This window comes from Jaculus jaculus, chromosome 9, assembly GCF_020740685.1.
Source record: "Jaculus jaculus isolate mJacJac1 chromosome 9, mJacJac1.mat.Y.cur, whole genome shotgun sequence".
Taxonomy (NCBI): domain Eukaryota; kingdom Metazoa; phylum Chordata; class Mammalia; order Rodentia; family Dipodidae; genus Jaculus; species Jaculus jaculus.
In genome coordinates, this window is record NC_059110.1 from 66,782,435 (window position 1) to 66,805,977 (window position 23,543).

At 38.0% G+C, this 23,543-nt stretch overlaps 2 pseudogenes; one reads left to right on the forward strand and one right to left on the reverse strand.

Moving 5' to 3' along the window:
• Window positions 1-3,086: 3,086 nt before the first annotated feature.
• Window positions 3,087-3,687, reverse strand: LOC101615179 (annotated as a pseudogene).
• Window positions 3,688-21,672: 17,985 nt separating this feature from the next.
• On the forward strand, window positions 21,673-22,064 carry LOC101615465 (annotated as a pseudogene).
• The last annotated feature ends 1,479 nt before the right edge of the window (window positions 22,065-23,543 follow it).

Sequence of the window (23,543 nt, forward strand, 5' to 3'; positions counted from 1 at the left end):
GTGTCTGTCACTATTTCCCTGAAGCTGGTTGTCAGATAGCAGTGAGCAATACTACTGTGTCTGCTTCCTCTGCAAGTTTCTCCTGAGCTCCAGTACTGTGGTATAGGTGGCAAATCTCATGGAATTCAGTGGGGTATCTTTACTATTTACAAAAGATCCAAATAAGAGAGATATAGCATCAGCAGAACTACCCTGTTGAAGTAGGGAAAGCTTTACCCTAAAACCAAAGGTCATAACAGGTAAATTTCAGTGCCAAAGATTGGTCAACCTTCCCTCCACAGTAAGCTTTTTTTTTTTTTTTTTTTTTGGTTTTTCGAGTTAGGGTCTCACTCTGGCTCAGGCTGACCTGGAATTCACTATGTAGTCTCAGGGTGGCCTCGAACTCTCAGCGATCCTCCTACCTCTGCCTCCCGAGTGCTGGGATTAAAGGCGTGCGCCACCACGCCCGGCCACAGTAAGCTATTGATAATGGAGGATATGGGGCCCCCAAAACAGTAGAAGCAATTGTCCAAGTCCATGGTTACCCAACAGAAATAGATGATATGATCCTATTACTAAAACCAGAGAATACAGTCATGGATATTGAGAGACCATGCTGGAAATGAGATGCAATTCTACTTCCTGACCCCTAGCTGTCATAGTGCTAGAAAATGCTATATGATCTCTGGGGGCAAAGTCATCTATACTATGAAGATGCAGTGGATCCTGCAAGCTAAAAAATCAACTAACTAAGGAAGATGTCCCCAGAGGTACAATAGTAGAACATAGCATATAGGGAATACCAATTGATCTCTAATTAAACATGAGGCACTGATTGGTGGAAGGAAATTTAGTTCATGTTTTATACTGAGAACCTAGGCAAAGTCCTATACATTAGAATATCACAGAGTCCAGAGGGAGGCTTCCACTGTTCTTTGACAAAATAAAAATATTATGTCTATGAAAACATCTTCTAGTTGTTGGAAAGAAAAATTAGTAGTTAAAGGTAATTCCTTATAAAGCCTGATGGTCTAAGTTCAATTCCATACTACTCACATAAAGTCACAATCACAAAGTGGAACGTGGAGTTCATTTATAGTGGCAGGAGGCCCTGGTGTGCTCAAACATAATCTCTATTTCTATTTATCCCTCTAACAAACACATAAACATATTTTTGTTTGTTTTGTTTTTGTATTTTGAAGTAGGATCTCAATGTTGCCCAGACTGACCTGGAATTCACTATGTAGTTTCAAGGTGGCCTTGAAATCATGGTTATCCTCCTACTTCTGCCTCCCAATTTCTGGGATTAAAGACATGTGTCACCATGCCAAGCTACATAAACATATTTTAAAGTATAATTTTTTTGTTGTTTTCTGTTTTAATTTTTTAATTTTTTTCCCATTTATCAAACTGCCAAAGTAGTTTATTGGTATGACATATTCACACACACCCAAATTCAGATAGGAAGACAGGCTTATTTACAAGGAACACGTAGAATTAAGGTAGTTGTTATTTGGAACATTTAAAAACAACCAAGCAAACATATGCTATAATGGGCACCAGTGTTTATAGCAGTGCTGGAGTGCAGGAAGTACTTGAGGACAGATATACTACAAGGTACAGGCTTTACAGTGTCAGTGCAATGACCACAAAACTGTTTACAGCTCGATTAAGTAATTGTTCCAAGTGTGTCACATTTTAGGCCCTCAAAGATTCAATCCTAGATTTCAGCTACCTGTCTAGCTGAGAGGCAAAGAGTGTTAGAATAAGCTTACAAAGGAACGAGACGATCCATGTGGACCAGAAGCCAGCCCCGACCACAAGTCGTCTCCCAATAGTCCTTGCTTTTGTTCTGCAAGACACCAGGAACTACTGCTGTTCTATCTCCAATGCCAAAACCCAAATGACTGAAACACAGCCAACATTACCATGAAGTGAGAATTTTGAGGCTTCTTTTTTTTGAAGATCTTTTCTGGTCTTAAAAATAGAAAAATTGGGGCTGGAGAGATGGCTTAGCGGTTAAGCGCTTGCCTGTGAAGCCTAAGGACCCCGGTTCGAGGCTCGGTTCCCCAGGTCCCACGTTAGCCAGATGCACAAGGGGGCACACGCGTCTGGAGTTCGTTTGCAGAGGTTGGAAGCCCTGGCGCGCCCATTCTCTCTCTCTCTCCCTCTATCTGTCTTTCTCTCTGTGTCTGTCGCTCTCAAATAAATAAATAAATAATTTTTTAAAAAAATAGAAAAATTGTTTTACTTTCCACTATATAAACAAAGGAAGACTTATGTCTCTTCTGGCTGATCTTGGAGGAAAGGTGAGACATGTGTCTTCAGAACCTACTTTGTACTTTTAAGTTAGGTAAAAATCTGAACAGTATGCCAAAATTCCTGAACATTCTACTGTCCAAAACCCTTTACAGACCTACAGAATGGAAGTGTTGAGTGAGGGGAACAAGAGCTCTAAGCTGGCTAGGTTCCTCATGGGGAGCAAGGGAGAAGTTGTTCCCTAAATATGGCTACAGTTTGCACAAGAGAAAAGCCTACATATACTAGGGCATGGAATCAAGTTTCCCCTTGCCCATGGGAACATTCCTCCATGGTCAAGAAACAGAGCGAGTAATGGAAGTTACTTGGTTTCTTCATTAAAAGTGGTAAACTTGGTCTCTATTCACAAAGCCAGACAGTTTTCTGAAGCAGACGATGGAAGCAGACAGTAGAACCAGCTTCCTGTAGCCACTGACCACTACCTTAAATCTAGCTAAAGCAATCATTAACCACTAGCCAGTCACTATTACTCGTACAATAGTAAAGCTCACCACTGAAATTACCAAAAGTGAAAATTCCATCAGCCCTGGGTGAGAAAAATCAAAACAAGTCATCCTGACTAAGAAGTTGTCCATTGAAGGACAACTGGTAAGATTGCACCCAGCTATACCTGACACTAAGACGCTATGCACAAACCTCACTTGGGAAGTGTGAATTCATATTAACAAAGGCAGAACTGAGGGAGCAAAGAGCTACTTCTGTAACATTTTAGTATCCTGACAGCTTATCACAGACTGTTCCCAGGGACAGAGCATAGTCTATTAACCACAGCAAGTAAGGCAGATGCATTAGTCAGTTTTCTTTTCTTTTTGTTTGAGAAGCTAGTTTATCTCCCTTTTGGCCATGCCAATGTACTTCGATATGATTCCGTGCTGGTTTAGTCCAGGAAGCAACAGTACAAAAGTCACAATCAGGTAAGTGAGAAGAAGATTGTGCACCTGCTGCCCCACCCAAGCAACTACCGCAAGGGAAATGATCATGCTCATGAAGTACATTTTAGGCTTTTCTTCCTTTAGGGTAAAGAGGCGTTTACACCAGCCCACAGCTCTGCGTTGAGTTTTTACTAAATTGCTGCAAATTTTATGGAATCTTTGCTGCTGTTCTGTGGTCTATTTATTGGAGCCAAAGATCCTAAGAGCTAGAATGGGAACAAGGTACTCAGTCAAACACAAAACCACAAACAGGAAACACCAGACAGCACAGATGGTAATAGATAATCAGGAACAGCAAAGAGGCGACACCCATGATGGCAGGTGGAAACCAGGCTCTCTTCCACTGCAGGAACTTGTCTGCCATCAGCATCACTTCTCCCCATCCTTGCAGCTGCTCTTCCAGACTTGCCGTCTCCACAGCCAGTAGGTTCTTGCTGCCATTATCTCCCTCCACCATGGTCCAAGAGGTGTGGTCTCAATGAATACAAGCTGCCCTCTAGCCTCACCTTCGCCGGCACCCGAAGAGCGGCCGAGAGCGCTAGGGAACGCCCCGTAGACCGCATATATAGGCCGGGCACATTTTCTGACAACCCTTGGGAAACTCGTTCCTCATTGGATGAGACAAGATCAAACTTAAAGGAAGCCAGTCCCTAAAGTCTAAATTTATAAGTTTTTGCCTTTTGATTAATACTGTTCTCTCTCTCTCTTTTTTTTTTTTTTTTTTTCTCAGAGAAGTATCTTTTTTAAAAATATCAGAAAATACCAGGGAAACTCAAGACTCATCAAAATGACAAGAGAAAGCCTACTACTTAGAACTGGATAAGTCTTCCCTATGATGTCAGCAACGGCCCAGAGAGCAGTGTGGAGGACATAGTGGAATGAATATGAGTGCTACTCTCACAGATAGCCAAAGAACCTTCTCTTTAAAGATAGTGGTATTCAGTGAGGAGACTCAAAACTCATCAATGCATAAAGTGAGAGGTTGTTGAGACTTCAAGACTAATGTAGATGTTTATCACACCTCCCATGACTCAAGAAACAATGTGGAAGAGGGGATGGAAAGAATGTAAGAGGAACAGAGTGGGAAGGTGTACTTTGGGGTAATAACCTACTGACATGAAGTGATTAGTTTATTCTTGACCTCACAATGGTTACTGGTACACCATAAAAACTGCATTATTATAAGAACATGAAAATTTTGCAATGGAGGAGCACAAAAGTAATGAGACAACAAAACAGAGGAAGGAATATATTTAAAAAGGAAGGTCCTCAGTGGATGAGAGATGAGGGAGAGAGGTTCAAAATGGATAGAAAAATGATCCAATTAATGTTCATATACTAATGACCAACATCTGTCCAAGCAACTTGTGGTCTAAGCTACTCAGCCAAAAACAACCTGTTGTGATGCTCACACAAGTACACAAGTGCAATGGTGGCACACAGCCATGGTGGATAACCAACTACTCTTGATTTGGCTACTTGATCTGTTCAGTGGAACAGAACCTATATCTGTTTCTGGGAAAAAATCAGAAGCATATTCAAAAATGAGCCCGCTCTCCATTATCAAGCTCCTACCAATCATGGGCTACAAGAGGGTCTAAACCTATTAAATTCTCTATAAAATAATAATAGTTATCCCAATTTGCTGGTGCTGACTTCACTCTCTGTTGGAGAATTTGCTTCTCTTTTTCAGATGGATACAGATCCTGAGGAGAGAATCATCCCATCACACCTCACAAGGGCCTTAGCTAGAACCAAAAGTAATTGGGGAAATGAGCAGAGCACTGCTTTCTTGGTGAACTTGGTACCAGCAGAAGGGTGAAGGAAATAGACACAGAGAATGCTCAACTCCTACTAAATTAGATATACAGAGACACAGAGGCTTCCAAGACTTCATCAGTGAAGTAGACCTAAAATGAACCCATCATGGCTCAATGAGGAAGGTCCTTAAGAAGGTGAGAGGACAGGGAGGAAGCTAATGATGGTACTAGCATGGCTATATACACATTGTGTACATAACTAATAAAAAAGAAATATAATTGAGTATATTTTCTATATGTATGGAGGTTGTTAACAAAAAGTTAAGAAATGCAAATCATAAGAGAGAACAAAACAGGTAAGAATAATAAGGAAATTGGCCTTTTGTAAGGGATTAATGAGCTAATTCATACAGATGGCTGACACAGCACCTGATACTCAACAAATGCATAATAAACATTCACTATTATTAGCATTAAACAGATAATAGGTAGGAGTGAGACTTATGGCACAAGGAAGGCTCAATGATTCAGACTCAGCAGAATGGGATATTGAAACACCATGTAGATCTTCATTTGAGCAGATCTACAAATATTGGACATGTCCTTCATGACCTTTGGTTGTCAAAAAGTACTGTATTTATTGTCAGGTGCAGGTTTTAGGCTTTGGAAGTATAGCAACTAATATTTATAGGACCTTGGGTTTTACTATGAAGATGAAAATTTATGAATATATTAAACAAAAAGTAAGCTAATTTTAGGAACTAATATCAGTTAAAAATATATAAAATATAGTAGTGGCATGACACATGACTGAAAGGCCTCCTACATCTAGAGTAACAAGTATAGGGGGAGCATGGTGAGGAAATAATACTGGATTTGAGTTCCAAGCAAGAAGCAGGCAGCCACATAGACATATGAAAGGAAGAAAATGATATAATGGAACAAAAATATAAGTTCAAAGGGTTTTGAGATAGAAAAGACTGATGTTGTCAAGGGACAGAAGAATGTCAGTATGGATATTGAGTCATAAATTGCTGTGACAATGAATATAGATGAATTTGGGGATGTAAATATAGATTAAGCCAGTAGGTTCTTGTAGGGTACAGGAAGATTTTATTCTAAATATATGGAAAAATCATAGCATGATGCTGCACTGAAAAGGTAGATGCATTATTTATTTTTGAAAATATCACTATAGCTGCTTGGGGGAGAATATCCTATAGGGAGACTAAAGCAAATGTAGGGTACAGAAAAAAATTCCAAAAGAAATGAAAGCTTCTAGGACTGCAATATACTATTGGAGATAGTGAGAACTAATTGGGTTTTGGTTTTACTTTGGCAAGGTAGATAGGAGAACTTAATAGATCAGATCTAAAATAAAGAAATAAAGAAAAACATTAAGAATTATTAACTCCTAGATATGTAGCTTGAGCCTCTAACTGGAAATCGTGGTACCATTTCCTGAGGTGATGGAATATTGCAGGTCAAGTTAGAAAGCTTTTTTTATAATTATGCTGTGCCAATATGAGGCCTGAGAGTCCTGTGGAATATTCAAGTAGTGAGTACTTGGCTATACTAACTGGACAGATTTAATTTTATTGTTGGTAAAGTATTTGTATGGAGACATTTTGAAAGCTAAATGAAATCATGATATAATAGCAATCATTTATTTATGAATTATAGATAAAGATTAGAATTTGAGTCCTAGACTCTTGCATATTTCATACATAAAATGGAGTTATGAAAGAAGTTTGTAAAAGTTCAGTTAGTGAAATCAGAGGAACACAAGCAATATGATGAAACAAAAGCTTTAAAAACAACTAGAGCTTTTCTTTTTTTTTTTACTTTTTTTTATTTTTTTAAAATTTTTATTTATTTATTTGAGAGTGACGGACACAGAGAGAAAGACAGATAGAGGGAGAGAGAGAGAATGGGCGTGCCAGGGCTTCCAGCCTCTGCAAACGAACTCCAGACGCGTGCGCCCCCTTGTGCATCTGGCTAACGTGGGACCTGGGGAACCGAGCCTCGAACCGGGGTCCTTAGGCTTCACAGGCAAGCGCTTAACCGCTAAGCCATCTCTCCAGCCCCAACTAGAGCTTTTCTATAGGCACTATTCCAAATGAAAAGAATATTAAAAAAAAGAGAAAGAATTTACAAATTATGTAAACACTCACAGGACTGATCTAAAATTATCTAGAGTTCTTTGGAAAAAGAGGATATGACACGATTGATGAATGATAAAAAGGTATTAAGTTAAATGGATTTAAGGCTTTCATGAAACAGATGAATCATTAGAATTAAAATAGTGAATAAGTCAACTGGAGATGACAAGTCGATAAGTAACTGCAAAGCCATAATTTTGAGAGTAGTTACAAGCCATAGTGAGTATGAGAATGATCATGATAGTGGGTAGCCCATTAGGATTGAGGTAAAATTTTTTGGAAACAAATAGATCAGGGTTACAGGATGATGGCAATTAGAAGCAACGTGTACTTCCATGAAGAAATCTGAAAAAAAAAAAATCACAATTCAGGAGAAGGGGATAAGAGCTACATGCTTTGTGAATGGAGGAGGCAAACACTAGTTAACAGAAATGACAAAAGTGATTGTGAAGCATGGCTACATGAATTGAAAGTAAAAATTTAAAGGATAGTATATAAAGATGAAAGAATAGTTTTCTGGTGGCTTGAAAAAAGATACTTGAATCATGTGGAGTGTAGCAAATGAAACATTCTCATTTACAGGGTTATCAAAATATGGTATCTTCAGTGCAGCCACATTACAATTAAGCAAGAGGAAAGGGGAATTATTCAAAGGGGTTGAGAACTTATGGTAGTGAGTCCAGAAGATACTGAAGGAGTGTAGCAGGTGAAAGCATGGGGAGGTAAGATGAGAATAGAGAATACAAATTGTTGCAGTAATTCCATTGTCACACTTATGTTATATGATATTAAAATTTGAACATATATTGAGGTCCAAGCATTTAAGCACAATTGAATAATTATGGAAATAATTCAAGATATTAAACATATTGAAGAAGCTACTGATGGCCCTTGAGGGAGGAGTGAACTTAGAAAAATATAGAATAATTATAAGCTGGTGATTCAGTTTAACTGCTCAGTAAAGGGTCTGCCCCACAGACAAACTGAGGTGATTGAATGATGCAATTTCCTTGAAAAATATGCAAAAGTTGTGAAGATTCTGAGCACTAAATAAATAAAATCTGAAGACACAACTTCACTGACAATAACAAAAATGATTTTTTGACCTCATCAATAAACTTTTACTGTCTGGAAAGGTGAATATATTCACTAGCTAATTGAATGTATCACAGAAACATGTCTACTTGTGAGCCATATCCTTAATGAGAAACATTTGCAAGTGGAATTTCCTAATCTGTTGCAAAGTAAGAATGGACAATAAACATGAGAAATGAAAAAGAACTTGTCAGGGCCTATAATAATCCATATATCAAAAAAAAAAAGAAAATATCACATCAGCAGATTTACATGTCTAGACTTCTGGGCATATTAGGACTCACTAAGTGTACAAAGACCAGTTGTTAAGGTGATCAAATCTCTCCTAATGAAATTATTAAGTATCTAAGGACTTACATTTTAGAATAATCTAAGGACCTTATATGTTAGAATAATCAAAGCAGGATAAAATGTATGGCCCTGAGTCTCATGCCAAAGTTCTCCATCAAAATAACTGCAAAAGGATAAAACATACATATGGCTTGTTGATTTGAAACACGGTCTCCTTATGTTGCCTGGGCTGACATGGAATTTGCTCTTTAGATAAGGCTGGCCTTGAACCTGCCGTGATCATCTTGCCTTTGCCTTCTGACTGCTGACATTATAAGTGCACACCTTCATCTCTGGTTGTGCATTTTAAATGCTCTCACTTTTCACAGTTTATTCACAGGAAGACTCAATTATGATTATTAGTATAATAACAGGATATGTATGACAGGTGGCAAGTTTGATCATGATGATTGGGCAAAAACTGGAATTATTTTGGTTCATGGATATATTTTAGATCTCAAGAAGTACCTGATGTATAGTGAGAAGTCAATAAATATTTGGTTAATTGATGACTGATGGAATTAATATTCTCTCTCATGTAGGTTTGAGCCTTTGCACTCTCAATTACAGTTCTGAATGTTGATCATGATTAAACATCTGTTGTGTTGATTAATTTTGACTATCAGGTAAGTGGAGTTAAGAAATAACTAGGGAATTAGTGAAGCACAGCTTTGGGTAGGCCTGTGACAGCATTTCCAGAGAAGACTGAGTTCATGAAAGCAGATTGTGAGCCTTGTCCTAAGGAATGGTTACTCCTTCTTGGATTCAGAAAGTCCTGAATGATCAGGAACTATAAAGACACTCTACTCTAGAGCTTCTCCAGACTGTGTTTGGCCAGTAAACTTCTCTTTAACTTACACACATTTTAATTTCTGATTCTTACTCTATACTAAGTACCTAGAAAACCCTTTCATTTAATTATTCAAATTTCATGCCAGTACATACCCATCTAATTTACTAGGTGGATCTTAACTATTCAGTCACAAATTGATTACATTCTCACCTAGCCTGTGAAATACTCAGAGGTCCATTCAAGTCTATCATGGTCAAACTTGGCTAAGTCATGTTCACTTTTAATGCAAGGTAAAATAAGATGTATCAGGGTTTAATATGATTGCCCATTTCAAATATATCAAAAATGGCCCCATGAAAAAGAAAATAAGAGCTATTCTGAATTTTATAAATATAATTTTATGACCAGTAGGAATAAATTGTAGAAAAATATTGATTCAAAATAAAGGAGAATAATCTAAAATTAATCAGCCTATGATAGCACATCCCCTTTTCTGGAAGAATTCAAATAGAAGCAAAGTAATAATTTATCTAGAATAGAATCATAAAGCTTGAAGGAACTTTGGAGATCAATTTAATAGAGTATGCAACCCCATCCTCTTACAAATTTAAATTCTGAGGTGTAGAAAAATTGAGACATAACTCCATAGTGATTACTAAATCAGCAGTAGGAAAGAATCTGCCCTTGGGGCTTCATCCACTTATCTGTAAATTGTATGAGCAATACTGGCTTTGGTTTGTATGACTCCAAACATCTTTCCTAAATTCTAAGACTTACATACATCTCCATATTTTTAAGTCTCCTTCAATCTTTTTATATATTCAAAATTTTATAGTTTACTTTGCATGGAAATAAAGTGAATCATTACTTAAGTTGCATATTTTCAAATTGCAAAACAATCCTCCTGAAAATATCTTATGAAAGCCTGTTACTTACTGACAATGAAGTATCTCTTTTTAGGGGCAGGAAAAAGAAATTAGGTGACATCTACCTTCCTGTTGTAACAGGATCTTCCCCTTGAGTCTAAGAATGTGATTTGCCAATGATAGGAAAAGGAAATTACATTTGCAGGATGTCTACTTGATAGGGATTCATATGTGTAATCACATTTAATTTCATTTAATTCACACAATATCTCTATGAAATGGAGATTATAGCCACTTAACAGTTTAAGAAATTTGATCTCAACATTGCTTAGTGCCATGGTCAAATGCCCTGCAGCTGATAGATGGTAGAGTGAGATTTGAAATTAGATCTTACAGGAATAACTATTCTTCTTTTCCCTGCTAAGGGAATGGCACTTCTTGTGTTAAAGCTGGAAACCCCAAGCCCAGAGTTGGTGTCTTATCCTGGTTAGTCCAGGGTCCAGGAAGAGGAGAAGGAAAACTTTCCTCAAGGTCATCTAACTATTATCAGTAATTCTTCTAGGGAACAGAGTGAGGTTGTGAGAAAATCTGCTGGAATACAGATGAAATAGAATGAGCTAGCCTCAGGTCTTTCGGCATGCACTATTCCTATATTCCTAACTTACTTTGATATCCATGGTCCATCTATGACACTTTTAGAAATAGCAATTTAGAAAGAGAAAGCATCACTCCCAAGCAAGTTGCCTTACATACTCATAAAGGGTCCTACAATATCCCAAAGCCTGAACACTGGAATGTTCCAAAAAAATCAGGATCTTCTGAGAGGTACCTCTTCAGTTCTGCTAGGCCTTATTGGATAACTAGTGTTTTGTTTAACAGAAATTCTACAGCTTTTCCAGTCAAATATCAAAGATGAGACCCATCAGATTTGATATGCACTACAGCCATTACTCAGATCTCAAATAATCCAGTCAGAACAGTGGTTCAGTTCACAACTTCTTGTCTGTGAGAAGCACATGATCTCAAGGACATCATGCACATTCTGTGATCTGTGGTCAGATAGAATTGATCTAAGGTAAGATTCAGGAATATGTATTCTGTATGTCATTTATTCCTTCCCTAGAGGATTCCACTCTCTAATTCATAGCCTTACATTTATTCTCAGGTATTTCTGCACCCAACATGGCACCATAGTAACTAGGCCTTACTAGGAGTGAGAAGCTTGGATAATATCAACCTCATAAAAAACAAATTTTAAATTGGTTAAAGAATATTTTTTGGTATGTGTGATGGTTAACTTTGTGTCAACTTGGTCTGTTTAGGAATCCACAGACATTCTTCATAAGTGGGTCTCTGAAGTTGCTTCCAGGAAGGATTAACTAAAGGAGGAATCCTTCCCCCAGGGTGAGCCCTTCCCCCAGAGTGGGTGGCCCCTCTCCAAGGGGAGGCTTTATCAAAAGAAGCTCTGGGGAGAAAAGTATTCTCCTTTCCTCCTATCTGGCTGAGGTGCTGCCTGTTGCTTGCTGTTTGTTGCTTTACATCTTGGACTGGAGACCAGCATGGACTGAAGAGCAGCATCTCTCCAAGAGGCCTCCAGGCCTTCAGTGCCAGATTGGGACTGCCAAGGCATCCAGCCATGTGGACTGAGCAGCTACCAGGTTTCTTGACTCTCAGGCCTGAAATCTGCTATTGGTGGACTGTCATAAGCTAATCCAATAAATTCCCTTTTAATACAATTCATTCTATCAGTTCTGTTTTTGTAGAGAACCATGACTAATACAAATTGTGGAACCAGGAGTGGTTCTAGAGAAACAGAATTGTAAGGAAGGATTTCCCTCGTGGTCTTGGTGCTCTCTGGAGGAGTTGGTTTTCCAACTTCCATGCCATTAAAGGCTCTACTGTTAATAAGGAAAGTGCTCTTATTGATAATGAGTGTTGTGCCAAGACCCCTGAGCAGGAGCCAAGAACCCCGGTCACCCAGAGAACTGCCACAGAAGCTGAGATGCTCGAATGTAAAAGCAGCAGGTTTCTTTATTGTAAGCCTAGGCCTGGGCTCTGTCTGCACAGTCTGGCACAGTGGTATTGAGGGAGAGAGCCCAGACCCTCAGAGGAAAGGGGTTTATAAAGGAAAGTTTACATCATATTGTGACTTTTTAAAATGATTGGTTCTAAGAGGGCGTGCATGGGATTTCAGAGAGGGTGTGTGTGGGAACTCCAGCCTACTTATCTTAGGTAGTAACTTGTTTGCAGAACCTATTGCAAGAGCTGTTTGCCGAACTTATCTTTTGCAAGAGGCCAGAGCCTCCCTGGCTAGGTATCTCTGGAATGTCCTTGAAGTGGAGGCTTTCCAGGAATCAAGGTGGTTTGGGGGGGGGGGGAGTCAAGCTAAGCAAGAATGGATACAGAAGCAAAAATAGCACATTAGTCAGCTAGTTCCTCATCTGAGTCAAAATGACTATCTGACTTTAAATGGCAGCACCACTGTCCAGCCACTAAGTGAGGTCACAGAAGCCAGATGCAGCACGTTACTTCTCCTTAGTCTCTCAATAAGGTGAACAATTTTACTGGTAATAAGGAGGTCACTAATAATCCGTGGTGTGAACTCCTTGAGAAAGATGTATTTGGTCATATGTTGTGAAGAACAAGGAATTTAGTGACTCTGTATCTAGACCTTTTGAATATCTGTGGAAAAGTAAGATGAATGGTGATGCTGGATGGTTACTTCTAGTATCTCTGGATAAAATATTGAAAAAAAAGCAGAAGCTCAGGAGGAAACTTCTAAACCTCAGACCCATATACATGATCTGAAGATTTCTAAGGGAGCCCTGAAAGAGAATCTCCTCTATAGTCAGAATAGGGCTCATATTACAAGTGCCAGGTGTCAGCACTGAATTGCCAAAGGCAATGTGAACATGTTTACATGGACAATGGAGGCAAAACAATGCTTGTAATAGTATGAATCCTGTAGATCTTTGGTACTGGCTGATTAATCATGGTGTGACATTATGTGACATAGAGAAAGCAAGATGTGACATAGAAAAAAAACCTACTAATTCTTGCTTGATCTCTATAAGCAGAAAAGTTCTAGAGCAAAGGAACAAAAGTCCACTTTGAATTATAGCAACAGAGAATCAAGGCCTCTTAACCAGTTTCCAGACTTGAGCCAGTTTACAGATCCTGAGCTCCTTCATTAAAGGGATGGCCCCTTGAAGAAGGACCCTCCCACACTCCCCAAAAGTTTCAATGTTAAGCTTAGTCGTATCCTTCCTCAGAGGGATCTGTGGCTTTTTGCTAAGGTCACTGTACACTGGGGAAAAGGAAATAATCAGACCTTTCAGGGCTTACTGGACACTGGCTCTTAAATGACATTTCCCAAGACAAAAAGCATCTGGTTGAATAAAAAGGATTCAGACCAAGAATTTTACTGCATTTCTCCTTGTCATTCATATTTTCAGTGCTAGTTTTCTGAAGTTTTTTACACAGAACATTTTAACATTCCATACCAGGCAAATTGGGCAAATTCCATTTTAGGATTGCAGTTGTGTTGACACATGGTAATCTTATTAGCAATAAAAGGATATTACCTGTAATTGAATGACTTTGCAATTAGCAAATTTCAGTGCTAAGAACACCATCATTCCTCACTTTTGCATTTGTTTTTACCCGCAGCAGGAAGTGTTTGAATTACCAGCAAAACTATTAGCTCTACAAAATGAAACAATAACTTAATAAAAAACTATTTCACCAAGAATAAATATTAATTACAGTTCATGCAGATAAGCTTAAACTTAGCAGTTAGGACTATGTTGTGCTCTTATTTTGTCAAATCATGTGTGCACTTATCCCTAGCAACATTAACCAGTATTACCCAAAAAATCTGATTGGATAAAATTCTGTGTTGATAAACTTCCATTTATTTTAACAAATGTATCCATGGGGAGCATAATTAAAATATTCACCCAGTAATATTATATTTGGTATCTTTCAGAGGAGGTATATAATTGGCTCATTCTAATATTATAATACTCACACAAACACTGTTTCCTTTAAAATAAACTTAGATATATTCCAAGGCTCAACATCACTCACAGAACAAATTACATTAAAATTACAATTAACTTCTGCTCACCTGTCAGCAGAAATCAGTGTCACCATGTACATACTGCCTATTCCTCACTTTTATTAAGCAAGCCCCTTTCTATTATGAGGGAACATAAATTAGAAGGATGTCGCTATGTCTTCTACATTATTAAAATGTATGAGGAACATTGACCCTGGAATCTAGAGATTATGTGAAATTCATTTACATGCACAGTTGTACAAATTGCTGGAGTTTAATGCTAACTTCCATGAAAAATCATCTTTACAACTCTGCTTCTGAGGAAGGACAAGGTTTAAATATTTAATGTGTCCTCTTACTCGATGATCTCAGTCAGCAGTGAATTGGTGAAGTGGTCAGTACAGAGACCTCTTTTGGGTAACAGGTCTTTGCATTTAATGCAAAATATGATCCGAATTCACACTTAGCTGGCAACAAGTAGACCTACTTCACTAATTTTGCCTTTCTTAAAATGAATCTTAGATGGATTCCATGAGTCCTATTTCCAACCTGTTTTTAAATGTTAGCCCTGTTTTAACATTGTTCTGCATCCCTTTTTTATGTACACAGAAAATTACTGAACTTGAAAATATATTTTGGCCATATTATTAAAAGAGCATCACTTTGTAAGCCTGGAAAACCACAAAGACTGAGAAATCAAATCTGTGTTCATGGGTGGAAGCCTGTGTCAAGCAAGGCTGTGGATGTGATGTCAAGTTTAAAACCCTCTCGACCATTTATGGGCAGGTTTTCTCAACACGTCTCTTTCATGTACTTTGTGTTTTCTTTTACAACAGTCAGGAAAGCGAAGGTTTATTTAGAAAAAGTGTAAGTGGGCATAACCTTTCTAAGGAGGTCTTAAGGAAAAAGGCTTAGTAAAGGAAATATAGTATTTTTAACGTGAGCCGCCTTTAGGAGACACCATGACTTTCACTGTCATTTGCTTTTCAATTATCATGCATATTATCTCCGTACCCTGGATTCTGTCTCCTCTCATTTTTACATCTTACCTTATTGAGAACTCTCCAGATGCAAAGTGAGCTGCACAGGAGCTAATGGGTTTTATTATAGTGTTCTCTTACATGTATTCCATGGACTTATATTCTTTTCACCCCTTTTTAGCATCTCCTGTTCTTCATTCTCACTCCTCCTCACAGTGTCTTCCTTCTGCTTTCAAGTTTTATTTCTAATGTTGTTTTGAACATCAAGATCAATGGTGCCCAGGTCTGGCTGATTATTTGAATTAGTCAGGCTAATAACCTTCTTTAAAGGAAGGAGATATTTACCTAAATTGGAGCCTCAGCCTTGCCTCCATTAGAGACACCAGGGGAGCATTTCTAGATCACCCTAGGTCAGTTAAGTCAAAGTCACTGGGGGATGGGCAAGGGAAATAAAGCCCTTAAAGAGGTCTTCAGGCAATTCTAGTGTGCAACTAAAGTAAAGAGTAAATTACCTACAGAACCTGTTCCCAGACAGCCATAAATGTTCTTATTAGCCTGTAAACGTATGACTTGAAGCATTCCCAAATAAATATATGCACAAATATATGCACATAACTAGAATATATATAAGGAACTATATCACTATTATTACAAAGAGGTCAATGATAAGAATATAATTTTTCACTTGAGAAAAGAATATGCTCAGTGAACATTCTAACCATCCATAATAGTATCTGTGCCTTTGGAAATCTGAGTGACTTAAGCAAGATTTTATACTTAATTGGAAGCCAAGGTATAACTCAAGTGCAATTATTCACACTTGGGAATTAGTTAATGCTATACTAGCACATCAGACAACATCCTTGTTCCTGTCGCCTACTTCTGTTTGCATTAGGAGATCATGATCTTTTCCATTAAAAGTACGTCAGAGGGCTGGAGAGATGGCTTAGCGGTTAAGCGCTTGCCTGTGAAGCCTAATGACCCCGGTTCAAGGCTCGGTTCCCCAGGTCCCACGTTAGCCAGATGCACAAGGGGGCGCACGCGTCTGGAGTTCGTTTGCAGAGGCTGGAAGCCCTGGCGCGCCCATTCTCTCTCTCTCCCTCTATCTGTCTTTCTCTCTCTGTCTGTCACTCTCAAATAAATTAAAACAAAAAAAAAAGTACGTCAGAGCAAAGCCTACCCCTTGTTGGCTTTAAGCTAGTTGTTATCACCTAGTGCATATCTAGACCAGACACATTTGTGTGATGAACCTCTGTAGAGCTACAGGATTGCTCTTGAAGTAACTGCATATGCAATAGTCTTCTAAAATGCATGTATGTGTACATGTGTGTTCATATATATGCAGGTGCATCTATATGTGTATTTCTATGAAGACCAGAGAAGAGCTTCAAGTATCATCCTCAGTAATTCACTGACTTTCTTTGAGACAATGTTTCTCATTGGCCTGAATATTTTCAATTTATTTAAACTAACTGGCTAATTAGTGCAGGTGATCCCCTTGTCTCCAACACCCTTGCATTGGTATTTTATGTAAGCACTAAAGATTAGATGCTAGTACTCAAGTTTGTGAGCCAAGTACTTAACCAACTGAGCTACCTCTCTAATGCAATAAAATGCTCAACTTACTTTTTTTTTCTTTCTTCAAAGAAAAACTATTGAAGTCTTAAAACTCAAGTATATGTACCATTGGAAGAATTGAAACATGAATTCTGTTAGCACATATTTCTTAAGTAAACACGTCTTTTAAAAATAGTTTTACTGGGTATGAATCAAACTACTACTTAAGACACTATTCTTTTTTTTTTTTTTTTTTTTAAGGTTTTTTGAGGTAGGGTCTCACTCTAGCCCAGGCTGACCTGGAATTCACTATGTCAATTCTGGGTGGCCTTTTGGGCTTTTGGGGGGCTATTAAACTCCAAATATATTGTCAGCAATCCTCCTACCTCTGCCTCCCAAGTGCTAGGATTAAAGGGATGTATCACCACACCCAGCTTTAAGACACTATTCTTGTTCACATATAAACCAAGTAAGAATTCTCTAGCAAAAGAAGGAAGAGCATCTAGGCCATTCAGGACCTTAAAATGACAGATTGAGGAGTTCCCTGGCTTTTTTTTTTTTTTTTTTTGATTTACACATCCCAATGTAATGTTTACAAATTCTGAAGCCTAGAAAAAATTGAAAGGTATAAATCCAAAAAGATGCATACTACTACTAGGTAATGTGGAGGACTGCAAGCTGGTGTCAGACAGGATGAGAAGAATGTATTCTATTGTAAAGAGAGAAAGAAAGGGGTAACATTGTTAATATACAAAGGGCAGAGGACAACCAGAAATTTGGAGAAGCAGAAGGGCATTTGAGCACATAGAAGTAGGGAACACATGGCTTCAGCCTCATAGATGCCCAGTGAGGACAGGGAAAGCAGACTTATTATTTAAAGAATAACCCAGGCAGCCCTAGTGAAAAGCAATTGGCACTCCTACCCATAGGATGAGCCCACAGTCTCTGCATGCCTCAAGTCCAGTGGTGGGCTTTTTGCAAAGAAGAGTTCTTTTTCCTCCCTATAGCTCAAATTGCAGGACACTGTCCTGAAAAAGAACATATTGTTGAACATTGAACTACATGGGGGTCTGAAAATCACCAATCAGGGAAGAATGATATCAAGCTGCCACAGCTCCAACACAACAGACAACAATGAGAAGCCATGTGGAAATTAAGACTGGACATGGATTAGACAGAAAATTTGTGTAGCAGGAGGCTCAGCTCTGGCAGTGAGATGTAATCCCACCCTTGGGATTTACATCACCTGACAATATATTTGGAGTTTGATAGCCCAAATGTGCAGTGCATAAGCCTCTGAAGTCACCTGTCTTACATGAGGCTCTTGCTACAGCCACTTAAAAACTCTGTCAGTTAGACTACTTAACATACTGGCTATAATATCTTCCTTGGGGTGTTTGATTCTAAACAAATTTTAAAAGTTTAGAGATATGTTTTCTTGCACAGATATTACTACTGTGTTTGTTTCTGTCTATCCCAACCTTTCTGGCAGGCTACCCACAACTAAAGCATTGTCATCCCATAGTGTATGTACTGGGGCTTCTCAAGAAAATAAAAGACCCTGCTGGGTCCACAGAGCATAAAGGTAAGTGTGACCTGCAGGCCCTGAGTATGCAAAAAAGGGAAGCAACCCAGGTAACCCAAGGGCCATTCTGTAGACATATGACATTTGTCTAGTATAGGTTAAGCATCAACAAAAGTCACAGAAGAGACAAAAATCCTTATGTCTGCTCCCTGATTCAACCTGGGTGGACCCAGAAAGAAGCTAGACCAATAATCTTTTTGTTTCTCTTTTGCACCTATGTTTTCCACCTTTTTCCTCTTTTTACCATACGTTTTATTGTACTTATTTTATATATTTACTAAAAGGGTTTTATGATGTTAATTTTTATTACCCTTCCATATTTATCAAATCTTATTTCACATGCTACTTTTATGATAGGGCAATTATTTTTTATTTTTCTCCTTGTGTCCTCCAAGCTTTTCTCTATCACACTTTTGGCAGTACTTTGTCATGATTGTTTGCAAAACTTCTATGTTTTTATATTTTTATTCAACATCTTCATCTAATTTTGTTTATGATTTTTTATTAGACAATCTTTATTTAAATCCTCCATTTTCTTCACCTTTCATTCATGATATTATTCAGTCTTCTTTTTTTCTGTGTTGTGGTCATTGGTGATATATTAGTGAGTTTTAGTTCATTTTCATTGAATTTCTACATCTTGTTGTGTTTGGTATTGTTTCTGGTACATCATTGTTGGGTGACATTGGGTATTGTTCACTCAAGAGTAGGCTTCTCACAGAGAATATCTGCAAGTGAAAAGGGAGGTTATATTAAAACAGCAAGTGCACAACTTGCAACACAAAAACATAAGACTCATGAAAAAAACAAGGCAACATAACTCTTCCAAAGATCATAACTATTGAATTACTGAATTTAATGATGTTGAAATAGATAAAATGCTTTAAGTAGAGTTCAAAACTTTACTCATAAAAATGTATCATTGATTTCAAAAAGGAGGCAAACAAGCAGGTGACTGATGTATGGAAATAAATTCAAGACCTGGAAAAAACACCAGAAACAGATGAATAACTCAGCAAATGTAAAGAAAGAAGAAAGATAGTATTAGTCAAGAGATGACTATAAAGAATAGATTTAATGAGAGGAATAGACGAGCAAAGGAGAACTAAGAAATTATTCATCCTACCCAACAGAGTAAGCCACCGAACTCCTTATATAATTAGGGAAATAGAAAAGAATAGACAAAAATTCAACCACCCCAAATATAAAAATTATAAGAATCAACAACTTCTTTCAGTTGTCGCCATAAATGTAAAGGTCAGTAATTATCCCATTGAAACACACATAATACATAATTAGACTTAAAAATAATACACAATCACAGAAAAACAATCATTACATGGTCTCACTCATTTGTGATTCTTTGAATCAGTGGAGGTCCTGACATACCTAATAGACATCTCAAGCCTGGACAATGGGGGTGGGGTAGGACTTAAGGGGAGGGGAAGGATGGGGGAAACACAAAACTGAACCCAAATGGAAGTGGTAACATAGAATCCTGTATCCTGGAAGATAGACTAAAAGGTTGAATCCCTCAACAGGACCTTAAGAAGAGCACCTGAATCAAAGGGCCCTGGAGAGGATAAGATGAAGCCCAACATTACATTTCTTATGTTTTTTTTCTTTTCTTTTCTTTTCTTTTTTTTTTTTTTTCCCCTTTGACACTGGCCTGTAACTCCTAGTACCAGGATGCAGTTAACACCCACAATGAACTATTTATTGATTAGAGAGACCTACAAAGTTTCCCAAAACAAGACAGACTCCTGTCAGAGCACTTGGATACATACACAAAAGAGGTTAATGGTAAGACCCTGCTGATGAAGACACAATATGCTGTCATTTCAGAACATGGAGAGACATGGCTAGAATCTGGAAGAGAGCCAGTCACCATACAGTTAGCCCATTTAGTGCTAGAAGGCATTACATGAGCCACTGGGGGAAAGGGACGAACATCTGTCTGAAAAACTCAAGGTCTATGCTACTCAGCAGCCAACAACCTGATGTGATGCGCACACAAGTGCAATAGTGGCATGCAGCAATGTTGGGTAACCAACTGCTCTTGGGTTGGCTAACAGATCCACTCAGTGGAAAAGAACATATATCTGGAACTGGGAAAAATATCAGAATCATATCCATATAATGATTTTGCTTTCCAATATCAAGCTCCCACTCATCTTGGGCAATAAGAGGGCCTACACCCATTTTTTTTTTTCCAAACAAATAGTAGTTATCCCATTTAACTTGTACTGACTTCACTCTCCATTGAAGAATCTGCTTCTCTTTTTTAGATAGGAGCCAGCCTGAAGAAAGAAATGATCCATCACATTTCACCAGGGCCCTAGCTGAAACCACAGAGGAATTGGAGAAATGAACAAGAGTTCTGCTTTCTCAGGGTACCTGATATTAACACAAGGGTGAAGGAGACAGACACTGACGACCATCAACATCTACCAAACCAGAGATCCAGAGGCTACTAAGTACCTATCACTAAAGTAGACTTAAAATGAACCCAACATAGATCAAGGAATTTTGCAGAAGAGGGGGTGGAAAGATTGTTAGAGCCACAAGTTGGAACATTATGTACAGAAACATCCTGTCTTCCCCATAAGTGATGGTTGCCTCCACAAGGCATGACCCACAGCTGCCATGAGGATGACATGCATCACGAATGAGTAGGGACCCTTTATAAAAGGGGCAGCTATGAGGGAAAGTATGGTACCAACATGTGCTGTTTACATACTAAGTGTGTCCATAACTAATGAAGAATACAATATCCAACTACCTATTTTCTCCAAGAAACATACCTCACTGGCAAAAAAAAGTACTCGAGGCTGAGAATGACAGGATAAAACACAATTTATGAAGCAACCAGAAGGTAAAACAAGCACTATAATTACTGTGAAATCAATAAAGTATAATGCAAACAAAAATTAATGAAGACACGATTCCCAAAGTACATTAAGAAAGGGAGCAGTCTATCAAGAAGATACAATAGTTATAAATACATATGCACCAAACTTTGAAGCTCCCAAAACATACACCAATGGATATAAATGGACATAAATATGTACTAATACAATAATAGTGGTTTACTTCAATATTCCACTCTCATTAGTTGATAATTTGACTTAAAAGATATTTACAGGCGCAGTTTGAATCACGGTGCAAGGAGGGAGTAAATGTTGTGAATCTCACCATCTCACTGACTTAGTCTCTTCTCTCCCTTGCTTGTGTGAGCTTCATCACACTTGGAGATGGCTGGTGGCAAAGCTGGAAAGGACTCTGGAAAGGCCAAGACAAAGGCGGTTTCCTGCTTGCAGTGAGCTGGTTTGCAGTTCCCTGTGGGCCGTATCCATCGACACCTGAAATCTAGGACAACCAGCCATGGACGTGTGGGCGCGACTGCCGCTGTGTACAGCACTGCCATGCTGGGGTACCTCACCGCCAAGGTACTTGAATTGGCAGGAAATGTCTCAAAAGACTTGCAGGTAAAATGTATCATCCCACATCACTGGCAACTTGCTATTCGTGGAGATGAAGAATTGGACTCTGATCAAGGCTACAGTTGCTGGTGGTGGTGTCATTCCACACATCCACAAATCTCTCATTGGGAAGAAAGGACAACAGAAGACTGTCTAAAGGATGCCTGGATCCCTCATTACCTCAGTACTGTAAATACTATTAACAGCTGTCCAGCGTGGGTGATTCCAGTGGACTGTATCTCTGTGAAAAACACAATTTTGCCTTTTTGTACTTCTATTTGGACAAGTTGGAAGCTTAATTAGCTTTTCAGCCAACCAAATTTCTGCATTCGAGTCTTAACCATATTTAAGTGTTACTGTGGCTTCAAAGAAGCTATTGATTCTGAAGTAGTGGGTTTTGATTGAGTTGACTGTTTTTAAAAAACTGTTTGGATTTGAATTGTGATGCAGAAGTTATAGTAACAAACATTTGGTTTTGTACAGACATCATTTCCACTCTGGTGGATAAGCTCTATAAAGGTCATATCTCAAACTAAAAAAAAAGATATTTACAGAGTAGTCCATACAATAACTGCTGAATCCAAGTTTATCTTAGTAGATGATATAACTTTCTCTGAACTGGACTCTATTCTGACCCATAAAACAAGCTTTGATATGTATAAATAATTTTCAGTTATATCCTAAAATAATAATAGTATAAAATTAAAAACCTATACCAAGAGAAAACACAAAGTATAAAAAAATTGAAGAGTGTCCAACACAATTTTGAATAAACAGTGTGTCACTTAAGAAAGCAGAGAGGAAATTTAAAATTCTTATAATCAAAAGTAAATGAAGACATGCCTTGTCAGAGCCTCTGGGGTACGGAAAAGGCATTTTACAACTGTGAATTCTTACATAAAAATTCAGACTACTGGGCTGCAGAGATGGCTTAGCAGCTAGGGCACATGCCTGTGAAGCCTAAGGACATTGGTTTGATTCTCCAGGTCCAAGTAAGACAGATGCACATGGTGGCACTTGTGTCTGGAGTTCATTTGCAGTGGCTAGAAGCCCTGATGTACCATTGTTTCTCCTTCTCTCTCTCTCCCTCTCCTCTTTCCTGTCACTAATAAATAAATAAATAAAAATAAAATCTTAAAAAAAATTCAGACTACTAAAACAATTATATACATAGATGTATTAGAACAAACAAAAACACACAGCCCAAAGGCAGTGAATGGAAAGAGATAATAAAGAGTAAGACAGAAATTAATGAAATAGAGACTAAAAGAACAATACACAGAAGCAATAAGATGAAAATCTTTCTTATTTAAAGGGATGAACATGGTTAATAAATTCTTAGCCAAGAGAAAGAAGATCAAACTTAATAACATCAGAAATGATAAGATAGGTATTAGCATGCACTAATGAAATTCAGAGAAACATTAAAAATATTTTTGAAACCTACAATCTAATAACTTGAAAAATCTAAAAAGAATAAGAATATTACTAGAAAAAATAACCAACCAAATTTAAACTGAACCAAGAGTATATGAAAACAACCTAAGTAAATTATAACAATAAACAAGATTATAGCCATAACACAGTCTTTCAACAACAGCAAAGGTCCCAGACCAAATACATTCATTCTCAAATCCTACAAG